A 15,604-nucleotide genomic window follows, 5' to 3' on the forward strand; every position below is an offset into this window, starting at 1 on the left:
AATTCATTCAACAAATGTGAGCTCGGTGCTAGGTATCATCAGATCAAAACCCTGCCCTTAGGGCCTCCCTATCTTTCTCACCTGTTCTTATCTATCATCCAAGTGCTGCTGCAGGCTTGTCTTTTAAAGAGAAGACACCAGTGGATTGCTGCACTGATAAGGTCAAAGATTTGTGTCTTGCTGTAGCTGTCATTAGACTTCCCTGGTGGCTCAGACGGTAAAGCATCTGCCTATAATGCCGGAGACCCAGGTTTGATCCCTGGGTTGGGAAGATCATCTGGAGAAGGAAATGGCAACCCACTCCAGTACTCTTGCCTGGAAAAATCCCATGGACAGAGGAGCCTGGCAAGCTACAATCCAGGGGTCGCAAAGAGTCAAGACACGACTGAGCGACTTCACTTTCACTTTCACTTTATAGCTGTCACTGTCCCTGTGTGGGACTTTATGTTCCCAGAGTTGCTCTGTCACTTTGAAAGTTTAAAACAGTTCTTCAGGGGATTGCCCTGAGGCCCTAAGGAAGTCTACAGGGGTAAGAACTCAGAGCCCTGCAGTGGGGTTTTGAGGGGGAGGTCAGAGACCATCATGTAAAAGATCAGACTGGAGGCCTTGGACTGGTTCCCGTGACCCACTGTGCTGCCTTGGGAAAGAAAGGCACAGAATTGTGCTGGCTTTATTTCCTCACCTGTAACCTGAGGAAGTTTGGTTCAGTGATGGAAAAGGCTCCTTCCAGCAGTAATTCTACTTCCTCCCTGGTAGAAAAGCAAGCAGATGGTAATTCCACGTCTGAGGTTGGCCAGAGATCCCAGTTGCGAAGCTCCCTCCCACTGTCCTCCAAGGGGTACTTGTACTGGCCAGACCTTGGGTCGGGCCTTTACCCATACACTTTTGAGGAGAGTGCATGGGTTTAAGGGTGGGAGAGATAGTCTGCTCTGGAGGAAATGAGGATTTGTTTCTACTGGTTGGGGAATCAATCAACAGGTGACAAAATGGGAGGTAAGGAATCATGTTTTGAAACTGTATGGCTGGAAAGAACCTGAGAAATAAACTAGCCCAGCCTCTTCATGTTCCAGATAAGAGAATGGAAGTGCAGGGAAGACGTAGGATTTGCTCAGGGTCATACCACTTGTGGCAGACAGGGAACAGAAGCTAGTGTCCCTTGCCTGTCCAGTTTGCTGCAGAAACAGGTAGGTCCTGTCCTAAGGTGGATTATCAGGAGAGCAGGAACGGGCAGTCAGCAAGCCAAGCCTAAGGAAGCACTGGCTCTCTCCAACTGTTCTGTTGATGAGAGCAGCCCGCCATGCCTGCTGGGCTTCTTACAGACGTCACCAGAAAGACACCACAATGCAAACTTCCTGTTCCATCGAAGCTCTTGGATTCTTGTCAATTAAGAGAGTCAAGAAAATTTCCTTTTAATCTAAGAGAGGCAGAAGGCTGTCTCCTATTTTTTAAAGCATTTTTCCTCTCTCATTTAAGTGAAAATTACTAAGGTCTCCAATAATTTAGTTTTGAGAGGAATGTAGCATTTTTTCTAGGAGTATAAAGAGGAAGACCCAGCTCGCACAGACCATGTTGCTGGTCACACTTGTGCGCGTGGTCCTCGTCGCCCCATGGTCCTGAGGAATCCAGTGGCTGTTCAAGTGCTAGAGGAGCATCCTGGGGTTCTTTCGGCCACCCCCTGAAGGCCGGCTTTGTGCCAGGTGAGAACAGATACAAGCTGCCACTTCCTGCTTTGTGCATGGGATGTTGTTTCTAGGTCCCGTTCTGTTTGTGTCATTTTTCCTGTTTGTGTGTTAGAACACTTGTGATTATTTGCAGAGTTGATTATCACTAGATAATAAGACCAGCGATTCAGTAAAAACAGAGCTGAATTTATTATCTCACCAGGCAGAAGACAGAGGCATTTAGAATCCCCAAACGCATAAGCATTTTCATGCAGGCATGGAGATTTCTGATTAGCTCTAATAGAACGCCGATTCACTTCTAGACCAAAGGGAGGATTTTTTTGGTCTCAGAATCTACTCAGCATTCTGATCTGTCCCTGTGTAGACCCGTCTATTCTGGTCCTATAGTCCTTGACCCGAACTCAGAGAGCAGGGATGCCAAGGTCTCGGGTGGTCCTTGGTACTCGTAGGGGAGGCTGTGGCCAGCCTTACTGCATCCCGGGTCCCTGCTGCAAATTTCTTCTGTTGCCTGTTCCACCCTTTCCCTCAGACTAATGCATGTTCCATCTTTGCTTTAAAACGGGAAGGGGTGGGAGGACCACTTTGAGCAAGCCGAAGTCACAGGGATAGACGGAAAAAGGGATGACGTGGCAGTGAAATGAAGCCCCAAATGGGGTTTTACTCAGACATTAGAGAACTGGCCTACCCCGGGTGCTGTGCTAAATCGGGTTTGAAAAAAAAAAGCCTGACCTTTAAGATTTTTTCCTGTCAAGGTCTAGCAATTCTGGAGTTTTCTTTAGCCACTCTACCCTGCAAGTTGACTTTTTTTGCATAGAAGCATTGTAAATTACCTGGGAGAATGTTTTGTTTTTTTCCCTGTAAATGAATATACACTGCAAAGTGAGTTCTGACCTTGTTTGGTTGTTTATTTAAGTCTGAATATTCATTTTTGTTTTTTGACAAGTTTCAGGAAATCACTCAAGAGCTTTGTACCATGTTTGAATGATCTATTTTAAGACTTTCTTTTCTATTGAATGATTGGCATGTCTGATAAGAAGACTGCGCGTCCCTATTTTAGGAAATACTTTTCGAGATCCTTAACTTCTCTTTTTCATGTATGAAGCTTAAACAGGAATCTTACCTCCAATCCTAGCAGCTCCCTTACATTAAAAATGACCTGTTTCCCTCCTATGAGGTTCTCTGGTTCAGAGAGAAAAACAAAAGTCGGGTGATTAGTCATTGTGGCGTTCAGCAAACAAACACTTTGGAGGCCATGTAAATCATGTCGCTGGTGGGGCAAAAAAAAAAACAGGTTATATCTGTCTCTAGCACTGACTCTTGTGAAAGGTAAGTGCCCTGTGTTTCCAGAAGGTCCCCTGAGTGCCCCTGGTTGTTGCGTTCAGGTTTCTGAAACCCGGTGGCCATTTTCTGTGCGTTTGAATCCCTGTGCTAAACCCCTCCCCCTGAGGAGTCCATGAGCATTTGTTTTCTAAAATGAAAGCACAGGCAGAGACTCGAGCCGTTCTACAGAACAGCCTATTTTTAGATTTTTTTTTTTAATCAGTGTATTTAAAGCATAATATTTCTAAACAGTTTATTGTGGGCTTTTATCTACACTGAGTTTAGGTTTGTCTGGGGAATTTTACATTTTTTTTTTTTTAAATGCAGGCAACATATTTATTGATGTAATTGCTCCCTGTTCCCTTCGCCCCCAGATCGTTTCACTCTAAAACAGGTGAGCAGGGGGAACTGTTTGGATACCCACTGCCAGAAACCTTCATTTAGTTTTGATCAGATTTATTTTGAGGGTTAACTTGGCAGAAGCAAACAGGAATTTAGTTCCTTTAATACTTTGCCCTCCCCCCGCCCCACAGTTTTTCCCAGTTTCCTTTGTCTGAACCATTGTGCATCCATGTGTGTGTCTGGCCAGAGTTTTGGTAGCATTTCCGCAATACAGAAAAGCTTCTGAGCCTCTGGTCTTGCGTCAGCCCAGCTGGTGGGCTTGTTTGGGGTCCCTCTAGTCACCCGCACGTCCTGAACTGCAGGGTGAGGTGACAGTCCCACAAGGTCTGTGTCATACCTGGCCTCTTTCCAGAGATTGCGTTATTGCCAGTGGTGGCTTCAAACTGGAAAAATGGAAGGTGGAAGAGAAATGATGGAAAACACTGCGGGGAGAGATTTGTGGAAAACAGAAGAGAAGGCGTGTGTACAAGGAAAGTATCTACGTGGACTCAAATAAATAGCTGACAGCCCAGGGCCATAAAAATCATTTCTGTACATTGGCATTTGGATGCTTAGATTGGTCTCCAGACCAAGGGATTCGCTCTGCACCAGCACCCCCAAAGTCTCTATACCAGGTAGGGTTGCTTCCTTGAAGAGATCGCCACTGTTGCACTGAGAACTCCTCTGAGATTCCCCAAGTGTCTTGCTGGTTAGGCTTTATTGTGTTGACCCTATTGTTTGACATCCGGGCTATGCTTCTCTGATCTAGTTTCTAGAATTGTTGTTGTCTTGGTAATGCAGTGATGGAGCATGATATCAATTCAGAATGCCCTTACCGAGTAAGGAGCTGTGCATCCTCTGTAGTTACTGCTTCCCTTGTTACGTCACCTGCTAATGGTGAATATGGAACCCTCTTTTCCTGGATTTATTTTTTTAGTTAAAAAAATTTTTTTTGGCCATGCTGCATGGGATGCAGGATCTTAGTTTCCCAACAGAGGATCAAACCTGCACCCCCTGCAGTGGAAGCATGGAGTCTTAACCACTGGACCTCCAGGGAAGCCCCTGGAACCCTCTCTAAAAATGGATGCCTCTGAAAGTGTGAGTCTGATTGTGTGGAGGTCTGATGAGGAGTTATCATCCCTTTCTCAGAGCTTGAGCAGACCGTATCGTTAAAATGACTTTAGGGATCATGGTCCAGTGGTTATTACTCTGTCCTTTCACTGCTGGGACCCAGGTTCAATCCCTGGTGAAGGAACTAAGAGCCTGCAAGCTTTGCAGTACAGCCAAAAATAAACAAAAATTTAAAAATAAATAAAATAATTTGAAACAAAGTGGAGAATTTGATATCTACCCTCTTTGTCTCCCAGGACTCATATAGTAGGAGATTTTCCACATGGGAGTGAACAAACTAGAGGGAACCTGAAGAAATATTATGTGACCCAAATATATTCCGGGTTAAGGCTTCTGACCACCTCTTCTTCATTAAAATGGAGTACTTCTGTAGTTTTGAAAGCTTGAATACTGGTATCTCACCATCTAAATTTTAGGAGGCCTGTGAATCACTGTAGGAATCACTGATACGTTACAGGCCTAAGTGATGTATCTCTATGTCATTGTAGTTAGGGTCTAAAATGCTGATATATACAGGGACAGGAAGGTGATACGAATGTTCAGTGTAGGCTGGATTTAAGAAGATAGAATGGTTAGATCATGGCAAACTGGAGGACATGAAAACTTCTAAAGTACTGTAGGGCTGAATGAACCAGGTCTGCAGGCCGATTCAGCCTCTGGACTACTGCTCTGCTCAGCAGTTGTAGAGCTTCACCATCTGACTCAATCCACCAGGCTGGATTTCCTCACTGGCAACCTGCCCAGTCTTTTCCTGCAGAGCGTTGGGCTTGGAGCTCTCCAAGGCCCAGCCCAAGAAAATTTCATGGCCATTGAGCCTTCTCCATGTCACAGCAAAGAAAGGAGCTACTTTGGCTGTGAAGTGTGTCCATCTCATACAGGCAAAGTGATTCGTTGGGAGAACACAGCTTTTGTGTCCAAGGACATCTGGAGAGGCATCAGACAAAGCAGCCTTGATTAAGCCGCTCTGTGCTCAGAGTGCCCATTTCAGGCTGCAACAGGAAGAACCCACCAAAGGAACCCCCATCTTATTTGGCCTTGTCACTCCCAAGGCAGCTAAATGCCAAGGTTGATCTGGATGGTCTTGGGCAATGGGGTGAAAACAGGGGACAGCAGTCATATCTTGATATACCTGGTCTATGATATTGACCTCCTTGGCCCAAGGATGCTTTCTGAAATATCAGGCAGTTAGCTGCTTCCTAACTCATCCTAGGCTGGGACAATGTGAGAGTTGTCCTCCCTTTTTCTGTTGACACTCTATTGACTTTCCGAACATCCTGGAATTTATAATGCCTTCCCTTTTTTCTAAACATCTTTTAATCACTCTCCTTTTCATCAGCTCTCTTGGTGCTAAGTGGGTCATAATGTCTGCAAATAGTCAGCACAAGGCCTGGCATGTAGAAAGTGCTCAGTAAATATTAGTTTTCATCGTCATTGGCACCATCATCATCACCATGATAACTTGTCATCTCGCCAGCAGATATGGAAACTTGGTTTCCTTGAACCTTACACTTGGTTGTGTACCTCCACCATCCCCACCCTGACGTAAAGGAAGGCCCACACATAGATAACCCACTGTGTCAGACATTGCACTTCACATGGTCCTCAGCTGACTCCTGTGTGTTACTGTCCGGGGAGAACCACTCTAGACACCGCAGTGAAGCAGAGACAGCAAATCCTTGTGGATTTGCTAGCTCAGCAGTACTTTGGGACAGTCTCTGGGTGAAGGCTACGGAGAGGTGTGCCTTTTCATATTATGATGGGGTGGTTGTATGATGGGGTGGTTTTGACCACACTGAGAATCTGATCCTGAAGGCTTTGTCCCCTGGCTGCGACTTTAACTTCAGCCAAGTACTGGACTCCTTACTCACCCACCCCCACCACTCACCATCGACCCTCTGGTCATGCGAACCCTGTTGCTGAGAAGGGGAATTCCTTGTTAGAGGGCAGACAGCTTTTGTGCATCAGGGAGCCCATGCAAATAGTAATAATGTAGAACTTTGAAGGTAGAGCATGTATAGATATAAAAATGAGGGCAGTCTGTGAAGATTTTGGGACACTGGTAGGTGATGAGAAGGGAGGTGTAACCAAACCTTCTTCACTGTTGTTGACTGAGAGTATTGCCTGCTCCTTGGAAACACTTTTTTCTTTTTAAGAGTTTTTTGATGTGCACTGTTTTTTAAGGTCTTTATTGAGTTTGTTACATTATTGCTTCTGTGGATTTTTTTTAAATGTTTTTTGGGTTTTTGGCCACAAAGCATATGGGATCTTAGCTCCCCGACCAAGGATCAAACCCGTACCCCCTGACTGCCAGGGAAATCTCTCCTAGGAAATATTTCAGAAAATGGAAAAACTGATGCCATGCTCCCATGGTGACTTATTGTTTGGACTGGAAGTTACTAAGGTGGTGAGGAGAAAATGGCCACAGCATCCTAGAGATGAAATCCTAGCTTCATGTCAAATTCATTTAGTTTAGAAAGTGAATTAAATAAAAGCCTTTTCAGGCCTTCAAAGCGCTCACCTCTATTTTGAGGGTAATGTGGTCTAGTATTTTATCAATTGGTAATTGTGGTGCTTTTTTCTGTTTTCTAAAGTACTTTCAGTTGGAGCCCTGGATACTTAGTGGCCTGGGATCCCTAGGGCTGCACGAGACTTAGAGTGGAGCTGTATACTTAACGGATGACTCTCTCTTGGGTTTTTTTTTTTTTTCCCCCACCTCTTCCTGCTGCTGTTGGAGAACTTAGCTTGGAGTTCTGGACTCCAGTCCTCTCCCTCATCCACCCAGTTGAGTTATTGTCACGGTGTCTGGTAGCCTGCTAGATGATGTTTCTACATCCCCAAAACTGTGAATGTGATCTTTTTTGGGGAAAAAAATGGGTCTTTGCAGATGTAAATTTTTAAGGATCTTGAGATGAATTCATCCTGGATTATCAGGTGGACCCTGAATCCAATGACAAGTGTCCTTATAAAAGACACACAGAAGAGAGATGCAGAAAGGGGAGGGCCATGTGAAGATGAAGGCAGAGATTGGAGTTATGCAGCCACAGGCCAAGGGACCACAGAACCATCACAAGTTGGAAGAGGCAGGAAGGATTCTCCCCCTGGAGGCTTCAGAGAGGGCACGGCCCTGCCTACATCATGGTTTTGGACCTCTGGCCTCCATAGCTGTGAGAGAATAAATCTCTGTTGTTTTAAGTCACCAAGTTTGTGGTAGTTTGTTATGGCAGTGTTAGCAAACTGATACAGTGTCCAGCCTAACCTTGATTCAGAAGTGCCTGGGAACTTAGGAAAAATCAGTTTCTGGGGTCTTACCCCCTGGCTGTTCTGATTCAGTCTGGGGTAGCACCAAGAAACTAAATTTTTAGTAAGAACCTCCAGGTGATCCTGACACATCCAGTCACCTCTCAGTATTGGTATTGATCAAGTTCCTTCTTTTGCCCTATTTCTTTTTCATCTCTCTCATCTGCTTTCCTTGGGCATCATCCATGCTCATGTGTGCAGCCAGCTTATGTGTCAATGCGATGCATGGCTGCATCTTCAGCCCGGCTTCCTCTTAGCATCAAAGTCCATCGTGGATCAAAGTCCACTGTGGAGGCGTCCTGCTTGAAAGTGCCAGCTGCGTCTCCCACGGGCTCCTCAGAGAGCACACTGACTTAATTCTTCTTCTGCCAGACCGTCCCTCTGGTCTGGTTCCCCCTTTCTCTCTCCTTGAGTTTATAACTAGTTGATTCTTCCATTCAAATAGCTTTTACTTATTTCTCTCTTTGCCATCCCCAGCTGTCTCCTTGCCTTCTTTCCAGCCCCCTCCAGACATCCTTCTCATCAGACTACTCCCAGAATGACCTGTCTGCATATTTGTTTAAATGATTCCTGCTTCAGATCTTTTAAAGGACTCACCATTGTCCTGGGTGCACATTAGAATCACCTGGAGAGTTTTTCCTTTTTACCCAAGACCAAATGAATTAGAATCTTGAGATGGAGCCTGAGTGTTTGTGTTCTCAAGTTCCCATAGGTGATTCCAGTATGCAGCGGTAAGGTTTCTCTACCAGGCTAGAGGATCAGATCCAAGGCCCTCCTGATGCTTTCTTCATGACCAGGTCCCTGCCAGTCTCTCTATCTCCATCCCCCGTCCGGCCCTGCCCAGCGTCTGTGGAGCAGACATCCCACCTCTTTGTGTGCTTCGTCACTAAGTCGTGTCTGTCTCTTTGCAACCCACAGGCTGTAGCCCGCCAGGCTCTCTGGCCATAGGATTTCCCAGGCAAGAATACTGGAGTGGGTTGCCATGCGCTTCTCCAGGGGATCTTTCCAATCCAGGGATCCAGCCCGTGTCTCTTGCATCTCCTGCATTGGCAGGCAGATTCGTTAACACTGAGCCGTGTGGGAAACCCCACCTCTTTGCCATTCTCCAAATGTGTCATTCTGTTTCCTGCTCCTTTGCCTTTGCCTGACCTCTTATCAGAATAGCATGCATTTTTTCTTCTTGGATCCCAGAGAAATTCTCCCTGTCTCTCAAGACTCGGTTCCACCTCGTCTTCCCTGACTATCTTTCCCCAAACTCAGTGTAAAGCTGCCTCCTTCAAAGCCCTGGGCGTGCTCATTAGAGCACTTCCGTCATCACGGAGGAGCTGTTTGTCTGCATGTCTGTGTCCTCCATTGGACTGTGGGCTCCAGGAGCTTCCTGAAAAGAAAGAAATGATTAAATAAGGCCAAGGAGACGAAATCATTTTTCTGCTTCTCTGAATCATGGTATCCACACTGCGTTATAGTACATCAGGCACTTTTTAGAAAACAAAAGTCTACTTAAGGGACTTCCCTCGTGGTCCAGTGGCTCAAATTCCACACTCCCAAAGCAGGGGGCCCAAGTTTGATCCCTGGTAAGGAAACTAGATCCCACATTCAGCAACTGAGAGTTCACAGGCCACAACTAAAAAAACCCTGTGTGCCACAAAAAAGGTAGAAGATCCCTAGTGCACAGTCCTGGTGCAACCACATAAATAAATAGTAAAAAAAAAACAAAAAACTCTACTTGGTTTTAGTGAATATAATGAAGTTGTAGCAGTAGAAGCAGTAGTATATAATACCATTAAGTGAAAACCTAGTAAAGGCTAGTCAAATCTAGTCAAAGCTATGGTTTTTCCAGTAGTCATGTATGGATCTGAGAGTTGGACCATAAGGAAGGATGAGTGCCGAAGAATTGATGCTTATGAACTGTGGTGTTGCAGAAGACTCTTGAGTGTCCCTCGGACTGCGAGGAGATCAAACCAGTCAATCCTAAAGGAAATTAGTCCTGAATATTTTTTGGAAGAACTGATGCTGAAGCTGAAACTTCGATATTTTGACCACCTAATGTGAAGAACTGACTCATTGGAAAAGACCCTGATGTTGGGAATGGTTGAAGGCAATAAGAGAAGGGGACGACAGAGGATGAGATGGTTGGATGGCATCACCGACTTGATGGACATGAGTTTGAGTAAGCTTCAGGAGATGGTGATGGACAGGGAAGCTTGGCCTGCTACAGTCCATGGGGTTGCAAAGAGTTGGACACGACTGAGTGACTGAACTGAACTGAAGTGAACACCTGCTAGCTGAGGTCTCTGTAATCATTGCCTCATTTAACTATCAGGATAATCATCTCAGGCATCATTCCTATTTTACAGAATGAATTAAATAAAGCACTATGTGGTCAAGTCATGCAGAATGGCAGAGAATATGAAGTAAAATGCATAAATGATCAGCTAGTCAGCAGTATGTCTGTGGTATATAGGCTGAACAGGAAAAACCAATTTTTTTTGGTAAAAATAGCTAATGATGTGTAGTTTTTTGAATGGCAAGTACACATTTGACACTGAATTTGGCCTACAAAGATACACAGCTACTAAACATATCAATCAGAAGATGAGATGGTGGTTTATATTTACTAATATTTAGAATCACATAAATACAGTCTTCCTTTTAAGTATGCTAGAGGGAATTTGATCCAGAGTCACACAATCAGGGTTGAAAAACCCAACCTTGTCAACTGTAAGCCATGTGGTGTTGTGATTTTGGTTTAATTTTTCTGAGCTTTAACATCATCATCTTTGAAATGAAAATATTATTTCACAGTCCACAGGGGTGTTATGAGAAGGGAGATCAGATGTGTGCAGAAGTGCTTAGTAAAAGTCATTGTTGTTTAGTCGATAAGTCGTGTCCAACTCTTTGCAACCCTATAGACTGTAGCCCCGCCAGACTCCTCTGTTTATGGGATTTCCTAGGGAAGAATACTGGAGTGGGTTGCCATTTCCTTCTCCAGGGGATCTTCCTGACCCAGGGATACAGCCCATGTCTCCTGCTTGGCAGGCAGATTCTTTGCCATTGAGCCACCAGGGAAGCCCACTTTGTAAATGGTAGAGGGCTAAACAGGACTAAGATGAGGTGTTCTTTCTTTTTGTTCTGTGTTTGCTGATCAAGAAAGTTTCGAGAAAGTTGGCATTTGGAAAGACGCAGGATGGGGAAGGCAGTGTTTTTCCGGGTGAGCAGATACGGGCACTGGAACAATTACAGGCTGGCTGTACTCTCCGAAGCAACAGGATCCGAGGATGCTGGGATGGGAGCCCCTGAAAAACAAGTGGCCTGAGCTAGTTAGGATGAGGGAATGAAAAGAATGTTTGGAAAATTAGTCTTGCTGTGCTTGTTGATACAATGGAGCTGCTGCTGCTAAGTCACTTCAGTCGTGTCCGGCTCTGTGCGACCCCATAGACGGCAGCCCACCAGGCTCCCCCGTCCCTGGGATTCTCCAGGCAAGAACACTGGAGTGGGTTGTCATTTCCTTCTCCAATGCATGAAAGGGAAAAGAGAAAGTGAAGTCACTCAGTTGCGTCCGACTCTTAGCGACCCCATGGACTGCAGCCCACCAGACTCGTCCGTCCATGGAATTTTCCAGACAAGAGGACTGGAGTGGGGTGCCAGTGCTTTCTCCAACAATGGAGCTGAGAGAATGCCTATATCCAAGGACCAGCCCGGGACCCACAGATCAGCTCCAGGGCCTTGCCATCTTGTTCTTTAGCTCATAGTCTATTCCCAACAACTTTACCCCCAGCAATTCTGGAGTTTTACAGTCTCAGGGTAAAAGCTCACTTACCCTGAGGTGCCAGTGTCTCCATCCAAACATATTAGTGTATTAACACACCGGAGCTTCTCTTCGCAGAGTCAGGGTCGCTTCCTGATAGCGCGGCTGTAACCTTCCTTCCTCCTTTAGATGAAACTGAGCTTTATCTTTTTTTATTCTAATAAATTGAAGAATATTTTCTAAGTCGTCTTCAGTATAACAGTCCCGATGTTAAAATAAAGTCTGAGTGGGTAAAAAGAATGATCATATTCTGCCAGTCTGGAGGAGAGCAGAGGAGAGCGCCTTTTTTCACAGACTTTATCACCCTAGACTTACCTGGAAGTTTCTGAAGGAGGAGTCAGCATATCGTGTTTAAGGAATCAGTAGGTATATTTTAAGATAGCATTGTCTTTCTGAAATATTCCAACAGACTAGAAATATGGACCAAAGGAACACAATTACATTTCACGAGAATGAGTGAATTTTTGAAAGAAAAGAAAGATAATGCTAAGTCGTATCTGACTCTTGCGACCCCATGAACTGTAGCCCGCCAGGCTCCCTCTGTCCAGGAGATTCTCCAGGCAAGAATACTGGAGTGGGTTGCCATTTCCTTCTCCAGGGGATCTTCCTGACCCAGGAATAGAACTCAGGTCTCCCGCATTGTAGGTAGATTCTTTACTAGCTGAGCTACATGGAAAGCCTACGTGAATTTTTGAGGATCAGTTTAAAAATTCAGCCTTGGAAGTTGGGAAGCCAAGGAAGAAGAAGAACACAAAGGCAGAAAGGAGAACTCCATGCCGAAAAAAGAGTCTGCATATTATAAATAAAATCAATTATCACACACTTACTATTTGCTATGTACTTGCCCTGGCTGGGTGCCTGTGTGTGTGTGTGTGTGTGTGTGTGTGTGAAGTTGCTTCAGTCACAGCTGACGCTTTGCAACCCCATGGACTGTAGCCCACCAGGATCCTCTGTCCATGGCGTTCTCCAGGCAAGAATACTGGAGTGGGTTGCCATTTCCTTCTCCAGGGGATCTTTCCAACTCAGGGATCAAACTCGCATCTCTTACATCTCCTGCGTTGGCAAGTGGGTTCTTTACCACTAGCACCACCTGGTACTCTCATTGAATCCCCCCAGCAGCCCACGAGGTCTGTATGATTTGCTCCAGTTAATATGTGAAGAGACTGAGGCTTGGGGAAGTCAAGTCCTGCGTCAGTGAGCAGGTCTGGTGGCCGCCAGTTGAGGAGTATGGTGATATGCTTAAGGTGTATGGAGCCAGAAATCTGGAAACCTGTTTTAGTGATACCATGAGACCTTACGCAAGTCATTCTACTTCTCTGTGCCTCCATTTTCTCATATCTAAAATGAGAGGGTTGGACCAAACTATCTAAAGTTCCGTGTCTATAAAATTCTCTTTGCGGGGCCCAGTTGAAGGAACTGGAGATGTTTAGCCCTGGGAAGGGACGTGCAAACCGTCCAAGGGCTGTCGCATGCAGAGGTCACAGTTGAGGGTTTCGTGTGAGGACTGCTCCTCTAAGGAGGAAATTCCCACACTGGGTGGGGTGGTCCCCACCCCTGGTCTGAAGAATCTTGAGAATCCATCTGTAGCAAATGAAGAAGGAGTTAGAAGGCATGCTCCACTAAGAAGCTTGTTCTCTACTTTTTGTTATCTAAAACACCCAACGTCTATTTATTTTGAAATGAAATTCTTTCATCTGCCCATTTTGAGAAAGGTTTTGGGGACTGGATCCCCAGTGACTTAGGACCTAAGAGCATCTCTTGGTGTGGACTCAGCACCATCTTGTGGACATGGTACTGGGAACTGGGAATGTAGTCCAATCATCAAGTGGAAAAGAACTTCAGGACACAATCATGAAACAGTTGCTGCCTTGGGAAAGGCTCCTCACGGGTCATGAGGGGCTGATCCCTTAGACAAACTGCCTGCTCTCAGCATGAGGGTCTGCCTTGGGGAATTTACTTTTATGTCTATAACCCTGTTACTATGCCCTTGACACCTGGGAGAGTAGAGTGGGCAGGTTCAGTGACCCAGTAAGCCAGACCTTCCAAGGTGTTGTATACAGCTCCTGGGGTCCTATTTCCTAGCAGGGTAGGAGGCATCAGTACAGAGGCCTCAGGAAGGAGCCCCAGGCCCCTTCCCTCTGGCCTCCCTCTCCCATACCCTGTGTCCAGCCCCACCTCTCCTGGTCCAGGACTCTGCTTTGTCCCCTCTCCTTCTTGCTGGCCTTGATTGCCACTCAGAGCATCACTTGCCCTGTTGTGCTTCAAGGCCCCCTTCTCCACAAGTTGAGGATGGAACAGATTGAAGGTGTATAGGGAACGGAGCACTGGGGCTGAAAAATGCTTTGCCTTCCCCAGCCCTGACTCCTAATAATGGTGAGACTGGCCATCTGGTTGTTCTTGGTATTTCTGTATGTGAAGAAACTGAGTGATAATCTTATTCAGAGCTAAGATGATGGTTGAGAGCAGTGTTGCTCAATGCCTTTACCAGGCTGAAAAGAGCGACCTGTGGCCCTGAAGAGGCCACTCGGCGGGTAGCAGCTCTCCCCGGTTGTTGAGAACCCAACCTCTTTTTCTCTGCTTATTCTTCATAGTTGGGTTGGTAGAAATATGTGTAATAGGCATGCAGGGCTCCCCCAAATAGCAGAATCACTGATTTTGCACCTGTTAACACATAGTTACTGGCTTTATTGATACTATATTATGATACATGTACCTGTTCTTTCAAAGTGTTCTTTTAATTACATTACTATACCCATATTAACAGACTTCCCTGGTGTCTCAGACAGTAAGGAATCTGCCTGTAATGCAGGAGACCCAGGTTCTATCCCTAGGTCAGGAATATCCCCTGGAGAAGGAAATGGCAACCCACTCCAGTATTCTTGCCTGGAGAATTCCATGGACAGAGGAGCCTGGTGGGCTACAGTCCATGGGGTCACAAAGAGTCGGACAAGACTGAGCGACTAACACACAGTATGTTACCCACAGTCCCTTATTTTGCTGAGTATTTATTTTTGTACTTCCTTTCCACAAGTATGTTTTTCTAACTTCCCTACTTTCAGGGTCAGCCTGACCTGAGTCCCATAACTCCTGCCTGTCCGGCCCGCCAGAGCTAAGTTGCCCAGGCTCCCTGGAAGCCCTTGAAGCCGGGGACTCTCCAGGCCACTCATTGCTCCACTTCAGCCCCAGGGAAATCCCCACTTACAAAATGACCCCCTGCTTCCAACACCCTTTCAACCAACAGGCGTTAAATTGGTTGCTATTATCATAATGAGATGAGCTAAAGAAAAGAGTTGCTGGGATTGTTTTGTTTTCTGGAATTTTCATGGAAAATTATCAGGGTGTAAAAGAGCAATAGACTGAGATACTACGGTTTATCTGGATTGTCCCTTCTAATCCTATTAAGAACTAAGTTGCACTATTTTATCCATTTTATAGATTAAAAAAAAAAAAAAAGCCCAAGTCTTGAGATGCTAATTAACTTGTTTAAATTCATGCAGCTACTAAGTGGCAGGACTGGAGTTTGAGCCCAGGAGTGTGTAAGCAGGGGCTCTGCTCTGCCCTCTGAGGATAAAGATGACTCCACAGGAGAAGAAAGGACAGCTCGGGGACCGAGAAAAAGAAAGCTTGGAACAAATGGCTCGTTCTGACAGTTGTCAAAAATTTTAATCAGGGAATTCAATAGCAGCTTGAACCAAAATCCAGAATCAGCACATAAATGTGCAAAACCCCAGATCAAACCCAGATTTTCAAAAAAAATTTCACTGAATCAGCCACAATCTAATGAATCCATTAAACTGAGACATAAACTAAAAAGACTTTTAAATGAAAAATCCAGAACATCAAAATGTTCTCTAAAATAAATCATAACCAAACTGCTGTTATTAGGTTCCTAGTTTAAAGTGAGAGAGAGGAGGTCTTAAGACTTTACCCTTGCAAAAATCCCCTTGGTGTGAGGGCAGAGGAGCAAATGTGGTCTGCCAAGAGA

The 15,604-nt window shown here is 45.4% G+C and overlaps 1 protein-coding gene across 15 annotated transcripts in view; it reads left to right on the forward strand.

The window, feature by feature from the left end:
- The window catches only part of ZBTB38 (zinc finger and BTB domain containing 38), a 77,540-nt gene that overhangs the window by 38,474 nt on the left and 23,462 nt on the right, over nt 1-15,604 (forward strand). Inside the window, exon 5 of one of the 15 annotated variants that reach the window (XM_043874800.1) lies at nt 1,533-1,697. The exons of the other annotated variants lie outside the window; for them this stretch is intronic. The gene's annotated coding sequence lies outside the window, so the exon portion shown is untranslated. The remainder of the gene's footprint in view (nt 1-1,532; nt 1,698-15,604) is intronic. 15 annotated transcript variants of the gene reach the window in all.

Source organism: Cervus elaphus, chromosome 19 (assembly GCF_910594005.1).
Source record: "Cervus elaphus chromosome 19, mCerEla1.1, whole genome shotgun sequence".
In the NCBI taxonomy this organism is placed as follows: Eukaryota; Metazoa; Chordata; class Mammalia; order Artiodactyla; family Cervidae; genus Cervus; species Cervus elaphus.